Raw genomic sequence first — 20,234 nt, forward strand, 5'->3', positions numbered from 1 at the left:
CCTTTCTGTTGACTCTTTTAATAAAAATCCCACCGTGTCGGCCCCTCACTGCCCGAAAGTCTCCGTCTCCCTCCCTAACACGTATCTGTGGGTAGAGTCCCCCACAAGTGGCGCCTCGACTAGGCGGGGGGGCCTCAACTGCGTGGTTGGGATTGACTAATTGGCACTCAGGACATGCAACCCACCATTTAGGCACATCTGCCCAGATGCCCGGCAAATAGAAGCGGGCTACGATCCGCTGCAGTGTTTTATCGTGTCCGAGGTGACACGTCATCGGGTGTTGGTAAGCCGCCTGGAAAAGCATTTCCCAGCTGCTTTTCGGAACCAACATCTGGGTCATTTCCTCCTCTGACTGAGTGTCACGGCTCGCTCGATATAACCTTTCCCTAATCACCGCACCAATTTGCCATCGAATTGGTGCGGTGATTAGCTCAAAGGCCACGCATAGGGTATCGTCTCGCGACAGCTCAATATCATCCGCGGAGGAGGCCACTGCAACAGGGGAAGACCCCAGTGGCCCTCCGCTCCCAAACCCATAGCGACCACTAACATCCCCTCAGCATCGCTGTGCGCCATGCAACACTCACATTTCGCTATCAACCGTGAGCGCACTCCCCCAGCCTCCCTCATTAAGGTGCCAGACCCTGGCCTATCCGTACCCAAAATCCAGGAGTGCAACAGGTTGGAGTTAACCACAGCCTTCCCCTTGGAACAAATTTCAAGCCGCACCATTGGATACGTGTGAATATCCCCATGCAGCCACCGAATCTCCACCCGTGAGGCCTTCACGTGATGGAAGCCTGATGTCTACCCCCTTGTACTCTTACCAGTACACTGTAGGCCCCTTCCCGCCTGGTTGAAGGGCCCGGCAGACCAGCGACCTGAACCACCTGTTCACCCTCCATCATGGGACAGTCCTGCCAAACGTGGCCGGGTCGCCGGCACGCCAGCACCCCTGCACCCCTGCCCAAGCGTTTGAGCAGCTGTCTGTGGGCCCGTGGCACCGCCGCCCTGGGGCCTAACGGGGGTCGGAGAGGGGACAGCACGGGAAGGGGAGACAGTCTCCCGCAGTATTACAGGACTCGGCTGGTAGGCGTCCGCCCTCCCCGGGGCCGGCGAGAGTGAACCGTACGGGAAAGGAAAGCGGCACTGGTTAGCCTGGTGGAGCCCCGGCCGTTCCCACTGATTCCCGCGAGGGTACTGGGGGCATTGCAGTGGACCCCCGGGCATTCTCCTCTGGGGCGCTGGGACGGGCTGGGGACCTGGTGAAGCCCGCATCGGTCCTTGGGCTGGACGAGGGTCTGGTCCTCCTGTCGGCTCCCGGTTGGCGGCCGTGGGCCAGCTCTCATCGCGGTGTGGACCAGCACCTCATGGCGCTCCTTCCTCCCAGAGATGGCAGTGGTGCCGTGGCAGCGCCTCTGGGTAATGGGCCCCTGCAGGCAGTGCAGGGCCACGTCAGACCCGGTCCTCCCGGGAGGCGGAGGAGAGGGAGACCCAGAATCAGGGAACTGGAGCTTTTATATCTCAACACAGCTACTCCAACGGGATATGAGATAAAGTGAATTGGGGGTGGTGGGAAAGCCTGGAAACTGTGTCAATGTTTAATGCGGCCGCACAATATCTCACGTGAACGGGGTCATTACACCTGGGTAAGTGGACACCGCTGAGGCCACGGCCGCGGCCTGGTGTTGTGAGGTTAAACGTCTCCCGGGGTAATGCCATTGAGGAGGTAGCCGTCACCCCGACAACATCGCCGCAGGGGCGACAATGGGGTCCTAGCGTGACGTCACGGAATAAGACAGCGAAACGTGACTCTGGTAGAGACTTGACAGAGTTGATGAATACAGAATGACAGCAGGTCAAATGCTAATCAGATATTCCTTCAAACTCTGGCCCCGCTCCCCAAGCCCTGCTCACCTTCCAGCATTCATACCATGCGTGCATACAATTTAGGGATGTGGAAGTCGGTTTCCTATTGGTTACATAGTTGGTGGGTGGTCTGAATGACAAATGTGAAAAAATTTGAAAAGATCAAACACACTGTAGGGAAAATAACTGACAACAATTTAAACAATAAAATAAATAAATAATAATAATAATAATAATAATAATCTCTTGAACTTGAACTTGAATAATAAATAATAATAATAAAAGCTTAAAGTCATAAGGGACTTTCATGAAACCCAAGGGCACTTGGGCATGAAAAGTAAGAAAAAAGCAAAAAATTAAATATTTAGAGAACAAAATAGCCACTATCATTGCTGTGTATGAATAAGAAACAATTAGGCTAAAACCACATTTATATTTTTCATCCTACAAGTGTGGGCCTTAGTTTGAAGAATTATTTTGAAGAATGATTTTTATGAATGAGTGCAAATTGAATGTGAAAAGAAAGAGACCATACCACAGGGGTTCCCACACTTTTTCGGCTTGTGAGCTACTTTTAAAATGACCAGGTCAAAATGATCTACCTGCATAAAAAAAAAAGCTAAATATATTTATTTATTTATATACTGAGTATACTTTATATATACAATATATGTTGCCGTAGCTTGCATCACTGCATGAACCTTTACGGCACAATACAATTAAATGTATTAATGGTCACTACCTTACTCAGATGACTGCACTGAATGGAGTCGGCCAGGGTTGCATAGTCCAGACAGTAGCTGCTGGTAGCCAGCCTCAAGCAGGCTTCCAAATGATCATCCGTCGTGGTGGAACGGTATTTGGACTTAATAATCGTCATGCGGGAAAAGGCTGACACGCATAAATAAATAGAGCCGAATAATGCAGTCAAGGAGGTAGCACACAAGGTCTGACAGACAGTTTTCAATCTGCTCTGTGTAGCGCGCACTGTCAAGTTGTGCACACGCCTTCCCTTGTGTCTCCAGCTCTGATGCGAGGTTTTGAAAGTTCCCCAAATCATGGAGCTGCAGCTTTGAGGACGGAAGTTGCATTTTACCTTTGAAAGCATTAACTGAACTGATCATGTTGACCACGGTTTTGTCTTTTCCTTGCGGCTGTAAATTAAGCTCATTCAACATATTGGTCAGATCGGTAAAATAAAACTTTTTTTTTTGAATGGCGCGCGATCTACCCGCACTACCTTTGCGATCGACGTATTGGGCTCCCCTGCTATAGCACAACCACTACATGCACACACACACACACACACACACACACACACATACACACACACACACACACACACACACACACACACACACACACACACACACACACACACACACACACACACACACACACCGGCATTTGCATTGGCAATTTGGGGGTTTCTTTCAGGGGCTTTGCTTACGGAATCTAAGATAATGGCTTATTTTATAGGATGGGAGAGTGTTTGATGTGGGAAGGGGCATCTGGGAGTCATCAGAGCGCGGGGCAGAGTGGGTGGGCGTCTGTATACAGGAAAATACACAACCCATTCACTGACCGAGAGGGAGACAGAGTGTGGCGCCCGTTACGTAACCCGTAGTGATGCATCCACCTGTTGAGCACTGTTGACCTGATATAGATGGCGGCTTTCTCTGTTTCCCCTTCTCCCTTTTCTCTGGTTAAGACATGAGTATATGTGTGGTACAGTCGAATGGGACTTTTGGTCAATTTATGAGCATGGATAGCTCTGATATGGGTCACAATCTGATTTTGCTGAGATGACTAGCAATAGTGATATATTGATATTTAAGAGACAATTCAAGGTCACACAATTTACCTAAATTTGGACTTTTTAAAATTGATTAGATTACTTTCTGAATTCATTCACACCTTCCCTCCTGGCTATTGTGAAGGCTCATGGTTTTGAATCAACGGCTCTCAGAAAAACGAGCTCTCCCATCTTCTCCGACATATTTTGTGATGCGACGCCCAGACACAGTTCATCCGACGGCCATTAGGATGGAGGATCTGACAGAGGGATGCGTTTTTGGATGTGGCGTGAAGCTGGCTTTAAAGTCAAACTGTTATTTCACGACTCACATTTGCACAAGCAGTGATTTGGCCCAATTTTACAACACATTCAGTGACATTGGTGTTCCCCTTCTCCCCTTTCTCTTGTTAAGAGATAGACCAAACACATGACCGGCCCTCTGAGGAAGCCCCTTGGTGTGTGGTACAGTATAACAGGACTTTTAGTCTATTCATCAACATCTTCTTGCAGTTCAGATTTTGACCCTTTGCCTTTGTTCATTAATAACAGCCCCGGAGAACTCGGACTATTCAGTATCTACTTACTTTTATTGCATTCATCGAAAAGCCCCCATTCATCATCATCATCATCAGCGATAGCGGTGACTGGCCGCTAGAGGGAAGCGCTGGGCAGACTCTGGACTGAAGCCCCTCAAGACGTTTGTCTGTTGGGATGGATTTCTTGTTGATGAATTGTAGCCCGTGATGTTGACTATAGACGGCGGCGCACAGATAGAATTGTGATGACTCACAGCGCTAAATATAGCGGGAGCCGGTGACACTGATTTCCGTGATTTTGGTCGCAGGCAGGCGCTTCACTTTGAGCTTAGGAACACACAAAGTTCTAGAAGCACCTATACTCCCCTACAGCTGACACCATTACAAGCACAGCACAGCACACGCACACACACACACACACACACACACACACACACACACACACACACACACACACACACACACACACACACACACACACACAGACCCGCAAACCAGCTGCAAGTCCTAATCCTGTCTTGAGGCGATGCTCATAGTCACCCTGACAACCGCCGTACCTGAGAACACCATTCTTCTGCTGCACTTTTACGAAGGCAATCGCAGACACACACACACACACACACACACACACACACACACACGCACACACACAGCTGAGTTCCCCAGCAGCCGTCAAATCAGAACATCACACATGCAGTACTCTACATTTATCACAAACACACACACACACACACACACACACACACACACACACACACATTTCTATGTACTGTACATATGTTTGCCATGGAGTTTTTCGGCTTGCGGTTGCGATCGTGGTGTTAAATCTCAACACACAACACAAATGTGCACCCGCAAAAAATCATTTTCACACGCCACCAAAGGGTAGCCTCGATTCACGGAGTGATGAATGAGCTGGCGGGTGATGTAATGGGGTGCGGTTCTGATTGGAGCGCTTTCGCGGACGGTACATCCCTCAGCGTGGATCGAGGGTCCTTTTACGCTCGCATTAGAGTGGAGGCGAAAGCTTTCAGCCTCGCCTCCTCCGCAACGATCCTTCGCTCGTCGCCGACGCACGCCGGCATGTCGTAGAGGACGAATCGATTCTTCTCCTCAGGAAAAGGGAGAGTGAAGCCCGCCCCCACCACCACAACCCCACGCCCCCATCAGTAAATCTCTCTTTGCAGCCCCCACTGTGCTTGACACATCAGAGGGCTGCTATGGGAAGAGGAAACCATGATGACCTATATAGATAAAGCCACCGTTTTCCTTTCTTTACCTCCATCCATCCTTTCCAGCCGCTGACCGATTTGCCCTCTTCCCTCTCTGTTTTCCAATCATGCCTCATCCCTCAAGAGTTACCTTCCACGGCTTCATTCTACAACGGCCGCACACGGCCTGACAGGGTTTGGGGTGGCGGCGTTGATTGAAGGTCAGGAGAACATCAGCCCCGGGAAGCTAGTGAGGGGTTAGAAAGAGAGAGGGATGACGAAGGAAGAAGCTTTCTAGGAGTTTGTCTCTTTGGACCGAATGGTTTCCCCCATTGTTCCTCGCTCTGGCGCTGTGGTGTTTTTGGGAGAATCCACTAAAGTGGTGGAATTTAAATGGGCTCATTGAGTCTCTGGTCTGGTTGACCGGCAGTGTCTTCAGTCTAGTTCTTACCGGTCTGCTTCCCTATGTATTTATAAGGCATGCGTGGGTCGATGCTCATTAGTGTGTGTTTGTTCCCGTGCGACCTAGCCTGCCACTCTCCCACCTTGACCACCGGCAGGCTCCCGTGGTAAAGGCCAAGGTGCTGCTTCTTTGCTTCTTTGCTTCTGTGCCGAAACACCGCTGACTTAGAGAGTTGGCGGCTCACCGTTCTCGCTAAATCATGCCTCGCTGCGTTGATGGAATATGTCACCTGCCCTGTGTGTGTGTGTGTGTGTGTGTGTGTGTGTGTGTGTGTGTGTGTGTGTGTGTGTTGTTATTGCTCATCTTCCAGTGTAGAAATCGAAGAGAGAGAGGCAGAGAGAGGGAGAGAGTGGGAGGGGCACTCACATGCATGCACACACACACTCACACTCTCACACACACACTCGCACACAGCTTCTCAGTGCAGGAAGCTCCAGTCACTTCAGCAGCTGGATGTGCAGAGCTGAGAGCGCGTCATCTTTGGAAATAGGAACAAGAAAACGTAATGGCTGTGTGTATGTGTGTGTGTGTGTGTGTGTCCCGTTTGAGTGCACACCGGGTGTGTAAGAGTACTCTTTGAGTGCCGGTGTTGGGTGTTACGTGGAAATTGTGTCAGTGGGTCTGCGACACAGTCTCTCCATTGGGGTGTGTGTGTGAATCAGCAAGAAGGAGTGGATCTGCATAAAGATAGGACCCGGCTGTGTGTGTGTGTGTGTGTGTGTGTGTGTGCGTGTGCGTGCGTGTGTGTGTGTGTTGCACTTTTCCTACGTGCGGATGTTCGTCCTCGACACCGTTGCAAGAGGACGAAAGAAGAAGAAAGACAAGAAAAGACATGAGAAGGATGTCAGGTCACAGGAGCTCCCCTGACGTGGGACAGTAAAACCCCCTCGCTAGGAGAGGGGGGTCTCTGGGGGACCGTGGGTGGATGGGGTGGAAGTACTCACACTTTGCCATGGGGAGCAGCATCCACAAGAAGAAGAAGGTCCATACGGAGGACAATGGGTCCACACATTCAAACTCCAGCCCCATCAGCCGGGGGAACAAACCCAAGAGCCTCTGGTTCTGGGGGCGGCAGGGAGAGCCAAGGACAGGTAAGAGGGGTGACAGGGGGGGAGGGGTGGGGGGGGGGGTTAGGTGCAGGTGGAGCTCAGAGGAGAATCGTATGTGTTTGTGGTGGGGACGTGAAGTGTTTATTTTGAAGGTAGTGCGCTGTGGGGTTCGTGTTTTGTTTATTTTACGTTATACTTGTTTAGGAAAGAGTATTAAGAAGGTGTGAGAGTGGACGTAGGAGTAGAGAGTCTGTAGAGAAAGCAAAATAGTTGGTGTGTGTGTGTGTGTGTGTGTGTGTGTGTGTGTGTGTGTGTGTGTGTGTGTGTGTGTGTGTGTGTGTGTGTGTGTGCATGCGTGTGCGTGTGTGTGTGTGTGTGTGTGTGTCTTTGGTGAAGTCCAACATGGGTCCTCACTAACCAGGTGTATTTACTTTGACCTTGCTTTGATACCAGTACGAGAATGTGTGCGCGTGTGTGTGTGTGTGGTACTTCTATGTGTAAGCTCTTTGAATGGGGTGGGACAGTGTATTCCCATGCTGACTGGACCTGAGTCAGCGTCAAGGCTTCGTGCTTATTGCACAGACAAGCAAAGGAGGATTTGTGTAACTGTATGTCTGTACTGTGTTGACGTGTGTGCGCGTGCGTGCGTGTGTGTGTGTGTGTGTGTGTGTGCGCGCGTGTGTGTGCCTGTGTGTGTTTCTGTGCGTGCGTGTGTGCGTTTCTGTGTGAGAAGGAGCCTAAATGTTTCTTGTTTTCCGTGAGTTTTTCAGTTTTTCTGCTGACGGACATGTTGACCACAGTGTGAGAGTGTGCACCTATACCTGCTACGTGGCTTTTTCTCGTGGATGTGTGTGTGTTTGAGTGTGTGTGGGCTAGTGTGTGTGTGTCTGTGTCTGTGTGTTGTTCTTGCTTGTGATTCTGCCACGCTGTTTGTTGTTTTTGTGTGCGGATTGTGGGAGTGTCGACTCGCAGTGGAAAACAGTGCAAAGATCTATCCCACGATCATCACTGTGCCTGACGGTGTTTCCTCAAGCAGAGACCCGCCTGGCAAACTGGTTCCACACACACACACACACACACACACACATACAGTACACACAGTACACACACACCCGTACCTACATAATACATATATAACACATCCAGTATGTAATACCTATGTGTATACGTATATGTATACATTCATAATACATATGTAATACCTGTGTTATACATAGGAATCGCGATTGAATGTAATACCCAAAAAATACCTATGCAATACCTTTGTAATACATAGATAATACATATGTAATACCCATGTAATACCTATGTTATACCCATATAATACCTATGTAATACCGTAGTAATACACACATAATACCTATGTAATACTCATGTAATACCTTCGTAATATATACGTAATACCTTCCTAATATATAATACATATGTAATACCCATGTAATACCTATGTAATACATATGTAATACCTTCATTATACACACGTAATACCTTCATAATACATACGTAATACCTATGTAATACATATGTAATACAGGCAGAAATTTCACTTCAAGCGTATTACACAATTTTGGTCCTAAAGTGTGTACCCGTCATCCTCCTTTTTAGTCGTTTTTTACACCTGGAGATGTTTGCATACATTTTAACTCTCTTATCTCCATCCCTTTACCGTCATGGTAATTGTCGGGGGAAGCTCACACAACAGGGATTTCAAACTATTGCTACTTGGCGCACAAAATGTTGCTGGGAATTTGAGCAAAAGCTTTGAAACCTGCGTATCCACGTGGGGAACAATCAGACGACACGTCTTTTTGCTTCATCGGTTTTCGATGCCACTGATGTCGCAGTGTTGCGTCATATCCCGCAAACCTGTCTGTGCGGTCTCTGCTTCTCAAGTCATTCACAACAGAACAAACGTCTCCTTTTGTTCGGTCTCCCTTACACTGACTTTCAGTGACAACCGTCTTCCTCGGCAGTCGTGTGTCTTCAGATAACGTCATCTCCAGCTCACCATAAGCCCGACAGCTCTACTTTCAGCACAGCCTTCCGATACACTCTGTACATCCTCTTTGAATGGTCTCCATGGCGACAGTTGATCTCCCCCAAACCGCAAACGTGAATTGAATGGAGTCTGAAGCGCGCCGGGCCCGGTGGACGGGTCACGGACGAGTCTGTGTGTCGGCGACCGTGCGACTCGTTGCCGCATATTCGGACGTATCCGAACGCCAACACTTGGGTTTTCACGGTGGTCCGTGCGTGGGTTGAGCGAGGTGCTTTTGTGATTCTTCCCTTTTTATTTGTTTGCCCTCTCCCACATCCACCCTCTCGTTCGCGCGGCCCCACATTCCAACGCGTCTCCTCACGCATGGACGCCCGTCCCGCTCACCCGGCACGCCGCGGACTTTTCCGCACAGCTCTCTGTGTAGTTTTGGCTCGAGGGAAAACGATGGGTAGAGCTCAGGGGTGAGATCAACGAACAGTGACCCAGCGCAAACCGTGTCTGGAGACGAAGGGAAAACAAAGACATATAGAGGTAGAAACAGAGGGAGGGTAGAGGTACATGTGCATGTGTGCGATTGTGCCGAGCACATAATTAAAGAATAACTTTGTTTTATTTGATCTGTTTAGTTCTTATCTTTTAGTCGTGGTTTCGTAAGAAAGAAAGAATGTACTTCACTGTGGCGGCTCAATCTCACGTTTCAGAGATCCCCTGAACCTGGCACCGCGGCGGCGCCGATAGCCATAACTGTCGAAGGAGACATGCGGGAGATGGGGAAGAACTGCGCCGCAGAAACTCCCCACCACAAAGGCAGCCATTCATCTGTGGAGGGGAGTGCCGGCAGCTCCCAGGTGGACGCGGTGGATGAGATTAGCTCATCTAGTGACGCACTGTGCTGTGAGACGCAGGTTGCTCACGGATTTAGAAAGAGCAAAGGGTACGCGCACAGCCACACTAAAAGAAGTTCTCCTCTCGCCCTGCACCGTCATTCTACACCCCCACCACCCCCGCCCCACCCCCCACCCCAGCAGAGGACATCTTCACATTTACAGTCGTGTCGTGTACTACGTGGGTTGCAGAGGCCTCCCAATCACCTTCTCATGAATGTCTTCTCTGCACGACAAAAACCTTCAAATAGCCTTTGATCGACGCGGCCATCCTCTGCTACACTGATGGCAAGCGTGTGTGTGTGTGTGTGTGTGTGTGTGTGTGTGTGTGTGTGTGTGTGTGTGTGTGTGTGTGTGTGTGTGTGTGTGTGAAATCAGATCTTTACTCTCTGACTCCTTCACACACACACACACACACACACACACACACACACACACACACACACACACACACAGACAAGCACAAGCACAAGCACAACATCAGTACCACTCCCACACATCATGTTTATGGAGGTCCCTCCACCTAGAACTTGGCCTTGACCAGCTGGCTGGCTCGTTTTGTATCTCCCTGCACTCGCTCACGACAGAGAGACACACACACACACACACACACACACACACACACACACACACACACACACACACACACTTAGAACAGAAGTGGAATGAAAATCAATGCAAAATCTGCAAATCATTCGAGTTGGAAGAAGTTAGCCACTTACATAGGGCGAGAGACGGGATGCAAATATGGGGATTCAATGACAAAATGTCATGACAACAAAGCCTCTTTGACCCGAATTGAATAGACAGAAAAAAAGAGACGTAGAAGGGGAGAAGAAAATGACAAGTTCTGGGCTATATATAGCCAGTGTGCAGCCACGCTCTGCAGTGCAGCTCTGGTGCGGCGGCCTGATCATTATATTCTATCATTCGGAGCCTTAAGCCGCTTGAATTCTGTGAAAAAAAGAGAAAACAACAGAAAAAAACGCTTTTTTCTCCTCCTTTGAAGATATCTTTTAGCCTTGGTTTCTCTCTCTCTCTCTCTCTCTCTTTCTTTCTCTCTCTCGCTCTCTCTCTCTCGCGGATCCCCCCATGGGGAGCTTGTGTGGCTTCACAGCCTTGGCAGAAGGGGCGATGGCTCGTTCCCCCTTCTGCTGATATCCCTCTATCCTCCCTCCCTCCCTCCCTCGTCCTGTCCTTCTTGCATAACTGATATCTTCCAACCACAGTGACGCAGTCGATCCAACGCTTAGGACAATCCGTCCTTCCCTCCTCCACTTTCTTCTTTTTCCTCTAGACGTACTGTGACGCGTCCCTTGTTGTTCGTAAAGCCCCGAAAAGAAATCCCCACGGCCACCTCAGTGTACGGATCACTTCCATAAAATGCTCTACAGTCGCATATAAAGAGTTCCTGATGGGGCCCGTTTAGATTTGGACTTAGATGCAGATCTTTTTTGTTGTCAGTCCCACAGATATATACGTAGATAAAAAAAAAACCAAAAAACATAATTGAATGCAGGCTTGATCAGGTCATTTGGCCGCAGTCTTATTTTAACACAATGATTAACTGGGAAAATTAGCTTCCAGTGCATCTGCTGCCAAAAAGCCTTGACCAAACCAAAGCCGCACACGGCTGGAGGAAGCTCTCAGTCGTCAGCATAAAGGACTCAGTGTAATGGGGCTCAGACCAGCAGCTTCCTGCATCAGGACCTAAATTGAGTTAAATCATGATGAGGCCAGAGGACCACACTGTTAGATTTGATTACATACAACTAATTGTCATTGCACAGAGTACAAGGACCGAGGCAACGAAATGCATTTCACCCATCCTATTAAATGGAGTGTATTTTAATAGTGCTTTTCTAGTCATATGACTCAAAGTGCTTTACATTACATGCCTCACATTCACGCACACACTCATACACTGATGGCGGCGGCAGCCATGCAAGGCGCACACCAGCTCAACGAGAGCAGTGAGGGGGTTGAGTGGACCGAACCGGCAATCTTCCCAGCACTAGACTAGCACTTTTTTCCCCTACACCGGCTTCTTGGAGACCTGAGCGTACGGTGCGTTGCAATACCAGCTTGGCGACTCCTTGGACTCTCGTAGGCTGAAGGGTTTGCGCCTGGTTTCTGTGCCAAGCAGATGGCACCAGGTTCCTGCCAGCCGTTTAAGTCTTTGTGCGCCTCTTCTGTTTGGCAGTGGGTCGGGTCACAGCACGCCGTCTGGCCTTTTTACTTCGCCGTCTTGGCCGCGTTTTCAAGCAGATTTAGTCGGAGAGTAGCCTGCTTTGTTTGCGAGGGCGAGCTGAGTTCATTGGCCTCCAGTGACAGGATTCCGTCAAAGAAGAAGAGCTACGTTTAGTGGAGGCTCTCAAGAAACAGAAGGCTGCTGACACTGACGCAATCAAGCTGTTTACAGTGGGAGGTGTGCTCGCACATGCAAAGACACACACGCCCATCCACACAAATACACTCTTACACAGCATAAGAGATTGACAATTTCTGGTGGTCATTCAATGAATTCAGCGATGCCTGTGTGTATGTGTTTAGGGTTGACATCATTGCCTTCGCACCGGAGCAATTTGTCGCAGGATCTCATGGTATTAATCTGTGACATGGGCGAGAAAACAAGAGCGCTATTTGTCTGAAGCGTGTTCTGTATTCTGACAAAAGTTAAGGGTCGATCCAACTCGTCTCCAGTGGGAGGCTCGAGTTCATAGAAACGATGTCGATGACGTTTTTTTCTTTTACTCGGACGGAGACCCAGTTTTTCGTCCAGTTGAAGCCTGAACGGTGTCATCTCCTTCGGAAGAGTCTTGACAGTGTCTTTAAGTTGGAGGAGAGGGGTCAGGAATTTGCTAATGGAAGTGTTAAGAGTCAGACTCGAAGGCAGAGGACTAGTTCCATCTCGCTCGGAAGATGAGTCCCTCTTCTTTTTCATTTGACTGGTGCAGAAGCCATGGGCCTCTCATTAACTCATCAGTCATATTCTGTGAGACCATTTGCCATTAGTGAGACAAGAGCTAGCTTCGTGTTGCCTGCGGAGCCTTTTCTCATCTCTATTTTAGGACTGCACACTGTTATTCTGTTCCCGTAATGTACATCCACGTCCTGTACGGTGCCTGCCCCTTCTCTGTTTATACCTCAGCCTATCGCTCTCTCTATCTCTCTCTCTCTCTCTCTCTCTCTCTCCCTCTCTCTCTCTCTCTCTGTCCTTCTCCCTCATTGTTTCTCAGAGTCGTTTTCGCCTTTTTCTTTTGACTGGAGGCCTCTGACGTCTGGGTTTTCCCTCTCTAATTTCCTAGGGTCAGGCAAAGGACTCCGAAGCTCACGCCTCAACACACCCACGCAGCTAACAGATTTAGAAGCTTGTTGAGAGACCCGGGGGTCAACCTGGTTCGCACCTACGCGTAGCTCCGTCATCAGAGAAGCACATCTACAGACCGACCGCAAGGCAGGATACGGAGGAGAGAAGAAGAGATGGAGGGAGAACGATAAGACAGACAGAGAGCTCATTACGAGGAGCGTTGCCGCCGGTGGACACTCTCATCCGGTGCTGTGGCTTTGATGGATCAGTTTAGACCCACGCGGCGTCTGAGGGCGCGGTCACCTCATCTTACGTTTTCGAGCCGACACCACCCAGCTGCCGGCCAACAACTAGAACAAATACAGTACATCTGCCTTGAGGGAGCTGCCCTTAGCGCTGTTTCAGTGATGTACAGAGTTTGCCATCGTAGGCAGGTCACCTATGTGATCAGTAGGATAGAGAGCCTCCAGTGGGTGGATTCCAGACTGAAAAAACTTTTATGATTGATTGATTGATTTGTCTGTTGCTCATTTTACCATAGTCCTATAGCAGCGTGGTTCTAACGGGAAAGAGAGGCAATGTGTGCAGTAGGTAAGGCTTCCTTCTCACAATGCAATCACCCTCCCTACCCACAGCACAGAAACTCAATTTGTGGACTATGAGAAGACCTCATCTTGTGGTACGGCTCAGCAAGCGAAGGTTAAATTGTGACCAACCATAAAAGTACTGTACACAAGCCCTCAACTGGCACACACTCCCAGACACTCACCCGCGCTCTCGCATGGGAGTCGTTATTCAGTTTGTTGCCACTCCCTCGATTTGTATTCTACGGCCGCCGCCGCTGCTGAGCTAATCATCCACGAAAATGAAGTGCTACAGTGTAGTATTAACCAGAGAAGGACAGTAAGGGCGTATGTGTGTGTGGGAGGAGAGGGATAGAGAGAGAGAGAGAGAGAGAGAGAATCAAGGTGAAGAAATGGGAGAACAGAAAGATTCTACTGGGATGAAGGAGGGAAGGAAGGCGCTACGGGGACAAGGGTTACAGGGGCAGAACGAGGACATAAATCAACTCACTGCAGTGACTGTCATCACAGCTGAACCACCTGCATTTGTGATTTCCTCCGGGTGTTTGACAGCAAGAGAGAGCAGGATAACCACAGAGGCCCGCCATGAAAATGCTCAATGGACGACAAATGAAAGCAAAGTTGCAGAGGCAGATGTGGAGAGAGCCAGTGTACAAACCAGTGCAGTTTGACATTGACATGAAAGTAACGTTCAGTCATCTAACTGAGGCTTTCATCCACCTCACAGTCCTCGTCAGCGAGTGACGTTATCAGGATGGCACAGTTAGCTTAGCAGATCTTTTGGCACAGAGGAAACCAGCACAGATTAAGGGTAAAGGTTAAGAAGATTGAAGATCGTTGAGGCTGAGAGTTCAGTGGCGGAGCCGTCCAGGTGTAGAAATCCTGCCTGGGCGGTAATGGGAAGCGCGGTTGACCATTGCCTTGTTAGGGATGAGAGAAGGCAACTGAGAGTTGCCAGGTCCTGGTAGTAAGGGTGCTGCTATTTAGGTGAATAAAGGAGTACAATTGATTCCATCAAAGCATCTGGAAACGATGCAAACAGAAAGCCCAAAACCCAAAAGGGCAGAGTAGCCGCTGAGCCCGTGCCCTTCAAACGAGGACGGGTCGTCCTCACACCTTTCTGCGGCCGCCACGACGAGCCTGGCCGCCGACAGAGACGGACCCCAAACGTCGGCTCCACTTGGCAGAGGCAGAGAGGGACATCTCTCAGAGCGGCAGGCCGAAAAGGAAAACAAACAGCGCTAAGCTGTTGGCCAAAACCAACAATGAATCGCTCAACAATGAATAATGAGACGCTCCCACATTCCCCCGTCCTGACACATTTCACCGTGGGTTAAGCAACTCCAAGTGCGGTACGGTCAACAACGTCTAGAGGCTCCGTGTCCATTGCTGCTCGTCCTGTGAAAGGAGTCCCTGTCTCTTTGCTGAGCTCATCCGAGTCGCTGATGAGTCACTGTGTTGTCGGTTATGGTGACAAGTCAGACCCTCATTGTTTCATATGTATTTGTGTCTCGGCGAGTTTCTCTGGTTCAATCTCAGTGTCAATATTTTCTTCCCCCCCCCCCCCTCTCTCGCTCGTGCTCTCTCTCTCTCTCTCTCTGTCTTATGCTGTCCCTCTAGGGCTTACTTTACTTGAAGCGGGCGAGTAAGACAATATCAGGGAAGCAAGGATATTTCATCGATCTTCTGCGCTCCACTGCGGAGGGAGATTCAATTTCTCATATGATGGAAAATCAATAATCTACTCTTTTTACCCGTGGTCGTTGGTTTCTATCTTTCCATCCCCACACACTTATACACATGCACCCACACGACACAAAAGGCCACCACACGGACACGGTGCTGGCCAGGCGTGCAGTGGAAAATCTGTTAGTCACCACGGTCCAGTGGTTCACGCTCTTACCTGAGACTGATGTTGGGGTCACAAGGGTGGTGGAACAACTTTCACACACACACACACACACACACACACACACACACACACACACACACACACACACACACACACACACACACACACACACACACACACACACACACATCCTCCTATAGGCAGCAAATGGGTGGGTAACTTGAGGGCATGTGATGAGCTAATAGCACCATGCATTCCTAGTTATCTCATATATTAGATAGCTTAGAGATAACTTTCCAGTGTTCGTTATCTTAGATACTATGAGATGTGTGTGTGTGTGTGTGTGTGTGTGTGTGTGCGTGCGTGCGTGCGTGCGTGCATGCGTGTGTGTGTGTGTGTGAGACTCTAGACAGTGGGTTTACAGGAAAGTGTCTTCATCATTCAGTCTCATCCAGGGAACAGTTGATCCAGTTCTCCCTGGTGGAGAACTGACAGAAAGACATGGATGACGACAGAGAATCAAAATTTCCTCCCCGGGGATCGATAAAGTGGTCATTTTATCTTAAATACATGGCCATCATAAAGCAGTGCTTTTTAAAATGCTGGTGACATTAAGATCTTAGGCTCTTAGGAGTTGTTTTGACCCCTGACATCCCGACAGCCATGTTTTATTGTGTTCCTTAACTCTGATTGTGCTCTAATGGGCTGTTTGACCTGAAACTAGTCCCGACAAGTCCAACTGCCACTGCAGATTTATGGATTTTCTTTCCAAAGTCTTTCTTAAAAGACTCCGCAACGACTTCACTTCAAAGTCACTTCAAATTGTTGTACCTGTTATATACAGTCTATATATATATAACACTGGAAAATTACTAATGAAGGACTTGACATTTTTTTGTTGTTTTGCATTTGAATCATAATCTGTTTATTTGGTACTTGTACAATTTAATATACAAGGGATTTGTCATGGTATAGTTGGTGTATTGCAGTACAAAGCGATAAAGAACAATAAATCAATAAATTCGAATTCAATTAATTCGAATAAAAAATATTTTTTTTCAAAGTTTCAGTAATCTGCCTCAAATAGCTATATTCTATTTTTGTCTATTGGAAGCGTGTTATTTTGCTAATGCAGTGGCGTGTGTGCGTGTGTGTGTGTGTGTGTGTGTGTGTGTGTGTGCGTGTGTGTGTGTGTGTGTGTGTGTGTGTGTGTGTATTCAAAGGCATTTAAAGCCCCCTCTCTCTCTCTCTCTCTCTATCTCTCTCTCTCTCACCCACTCTGCCCTCCCTCCCTAGCCAGATGGTGCCTCTTTAGAGTTGCTAATGAATATTGATATGGATTTGGATAACAAGAGGGGGGTAATGGAGACTAGGCGAAGCGTTGGCCCGGCGGTAAAGCTCTGCACTAGAGGGCATTGTACCGATTGGCATCTGCACAACCCGCTTTGTATAGACAGAGAGCCACGTCACCGACGTACAAAACGGATGCAAGCATGTGGGTAATATAACACTTGCGTACCAAACGTGTAAACAGAGACTTGCAACTTGAATTTGCTCCTGTTTGGCTCGAGTTTGGGTTACAAACACGCGGAACGAGATCGTCAGAGGTAACGGGTGAGAGCAGCTGAGACGTTGGGGCGATAATCAAATAATATATTATCTTTTATCTTTTATCGTCTGTCAGTGGGACAAAGTATGATGGTAAAATCCAGACATGATGATAAAGTAATGATGAGAAAATATAGCCCAAAATTTCTCACCATCTGAGGTCGGAAATATGAGGGACAGCCTTTTGTGAAAAATAGAGGTTCGGTCTGATACGGTAGCTAAATGTGATGAACCTCGGTTTGATTCTTTAACCTGCGATTTTTTAATTCTTCCACATTGCCTTGCCTCACGTGCTGACAGAGGTAAGCAAACGTCAGGAGGAGCTGAGGCAGGTGAGGCAGGTGAGGGAGAGCGGCAGGTTAAGCCTATGGCAGCAGTAATCCTTTGGCATGGTTCCGACATCTAAAGCTGCTCTCCTGGAGGCCCTGGCTTTACACACTCATGTTACACACACATTACTACATAGAGGATGTCAGTGCCTCCAGGTTGCCAGTACCTCCCATCTATCTATATCTACTGATATTGAGATTTGGGGAGCCTGAGCTCTGTACCCTGTATCCTCAATACAGAGCCTGGATGTTGGTGGTTGATTGGATGAAGGGTAATTGTTTGAACACCACACCCGTCCAGCTGGTGTGGGGCTGCTGGTGAGGCAGCTGTGGACCCCTGCAGGGTCACTTCACTGGGGGGGGGGGGTGTTAGTCTAATGGCTGTCCTGTTTTTGTTCCGCAATTCATCATGGAAGATGAGCATGTGCACAGAAAAAAGTCTTGTCTCCGGACACAAACACACTGTGAGATGCTGCCCTGATGATCGCACGGCGCACTGGGACTGTGTCGGCTATTTATAACCCAAACTAGACCCAAGTGTCCACGGGGCTAGAGAGGCGAAACGGGACAGAGAGTGATATGAAAAGAGAACACGCACGCGGGGAAAGAGATGGACAGAGAGCGAGAGAAAAAGAGAGGGAGCGAGAGAGAGAGAGAGAAATTCAGCCACTTTGTTTTGGGATAACAAGCCCTGTGGTCCATCAGAGCGCTTGAATGAAGGGGTAGTGAGTCACGCTCCCTCAGTACCCAGGGACAAGAGGGAAGAGTGGGATATGGAATCATTTTGGGGGAAAAAGTGAAAAATCAGAGCAGAATAAGAAAGAAACGGTGAAAATGTAAAAAGTTTAAAAAAAATACATACATGTGTCGCGTTTCTAATTTGAATTTGTCTGTGGGTCCGAGTTTGATTTAATAGTTGCCACGAGAGTTCTTCAGCTGACCTTCACGTCCTGAAATCAGCTGGCTCTGGGATAGGGATGCCTAGGGGTTGCACATAGTGTGTGTATGCATCTGCGTCTGTGTATGTGTGTGTTTGATTGTTTTTGTGCCCAAATGCCAACACGTGTGCATGCGCCATGTCTGCTGGCCTGTCTGCGTGTGTGCCTGTGGGAGGGTGGATGCCTCGAGAAGAAAGGCAAAGTTTGACAGCCGCTCCACCGTGGGGGACTAGGGGGATGGATGGGGGGGTTGTCTTCATCATACAATAGAGGGGGAGTTCCGAAGGAGGAGAGAGAAGGACGACTGGGCATCAGAGAGAGAGAGAGAGAGAGAGAGAGAGAGAGAGAGAGAGAGAGAGAGAGAGAGAGAGAGAGAGAGAGAGAGAGAGAGAGAGAGAGAGAGAGAGAGAGAGAGAGAGAGAGAGAGAGAGAAGGGTAGCAGAGCCAGGGATAAAGCAGCGAGGACAGCTCTTATTGTGCACACGTTACAGGTCCTCAGACAAGTCTGCAAAGAGGGACCAGGTTCTGACCCGGTCTGGGGCTTAGGACTGTCCTCCCACTGGACACCGTAAAAGACGGTTGTGCACTCGGAATCTATTTTTCGCCCGCCACTGTGGTCACCTGACCTTTTAGACAAGTTCAGCGAAAGGTGGACTTTTGCTCTTTCTGCACTATTTCAAAACTCTGCCATGGTCCTGGTGTAGCCATGGTGGTTTACCTGAAAAACAGCATCCACTCGCTGCTGTCCATCTTCAAGAAGAAGGGTGAGTGCATTCTGACGTGGAGCAAAACAAATTGCGCAGTGACAATGCCAGTGTCGCTGTCGACTCCGTCCTTGACGCTGATTGATACGGATCCCGTAAAAATTGTCACCGATTCACAATCTGTGAAGTTTAACTAGTGGTTCCAGGTATTAAGATGAGTGGGGTTGTGAGTCTTGCTTAAGTCGTGCTCGATATTTGTTGAAGACATGAACGACAGTGTGTGTTGTGCTCAAGAAGTCGTAATGAGAAGAGCTACTTTGAGAAAATGATGCCGTGTCTCCCCGTCCGTCTGTCTCCCCGTCTCTTGCACCCGCATACACTGCAGGGGCTCGGCTAATAGTGCCGTGAGAGGATTTGTTTTGCTGGGGAATTTAGGGGTCCTCTATAATGGGATTTAGGGGATTTATTGATTTTTAAGCAAAGAATCCCCAACTACTAATTGCCCTAAAGCTCCTAACCTGCTGCGGGGGTCTCGAATTGTAGAGTGTTAGTTGTGGAACCACATTGTTATTCTGAGGGCCATATAATATATCCTTATTTATTATGGTGTTTAGTCTTGTTACGGCCAGTCTGTCAATTCTGGTGACAAAACACGACCCACCATCGCCTCTAGAACTCCAAAAGGTCTCCCAGTTCCTTAGACTGCTTCAGTTTCCCACAGCCAAACACAGATGATGCCATTGTGTCTGGGGGGGCGGGGGGGGCTGCCTGGCTCACCTGTGAGAATGGGAGGGGAGGAGTGGGATGGGGGCTGTGTCTGTAACTTTGCAAACACAATCAAACACACACAAACGTATTATGTAATCAGGTAAAACCGAGGGCCAGAGTGTGACAAAGGAGGGAAACAGGACTCCTGGTAGTGGCCTTTATTCAGCCAAGGGGGGCCGGAGGAAGGATGGAGGGTTTAACACAATTAACAGGTGTTTTTTTTCAATGTTTACTTTGTGTATGGAGAATGGTAAGTGATACTATAGAAGCCTGACCCTAAGTCATGTAGTGCAGAGATCTTTAGCCTAACACTATTTAAACTTGTTTTTCAA

At 48.7% G+C, this 20,234-nt stretch overlaps 1 protein-coding gene across 1 annotated transcript in view; it reads left to right on the forward strand.

Moving 5' to 3' along the window:
- nhsl3 (NHS like 3) overlaps nt 1-20,234 on the forward strand; it is a gene marked incomplete at its 5' end in the record, with an annotated part of 32,694 nt that overhangs the window by 5,100 nt on the left and 7,360 nt on the right. The window lies entirely within an intron of this gene.

The sequence above is a fragment of the Zeus faber genome (assembly GCF_960531495.2).
Source record: "Zeus faber genome assembly, chromosome: 1".
Taxonomy (NCBI): domain Eukaryota; kingdom Metazoa; phylum Chordata; class Actinopteri; order Zeiformes; family Zeidae; genus Zeus; species Zeus faber.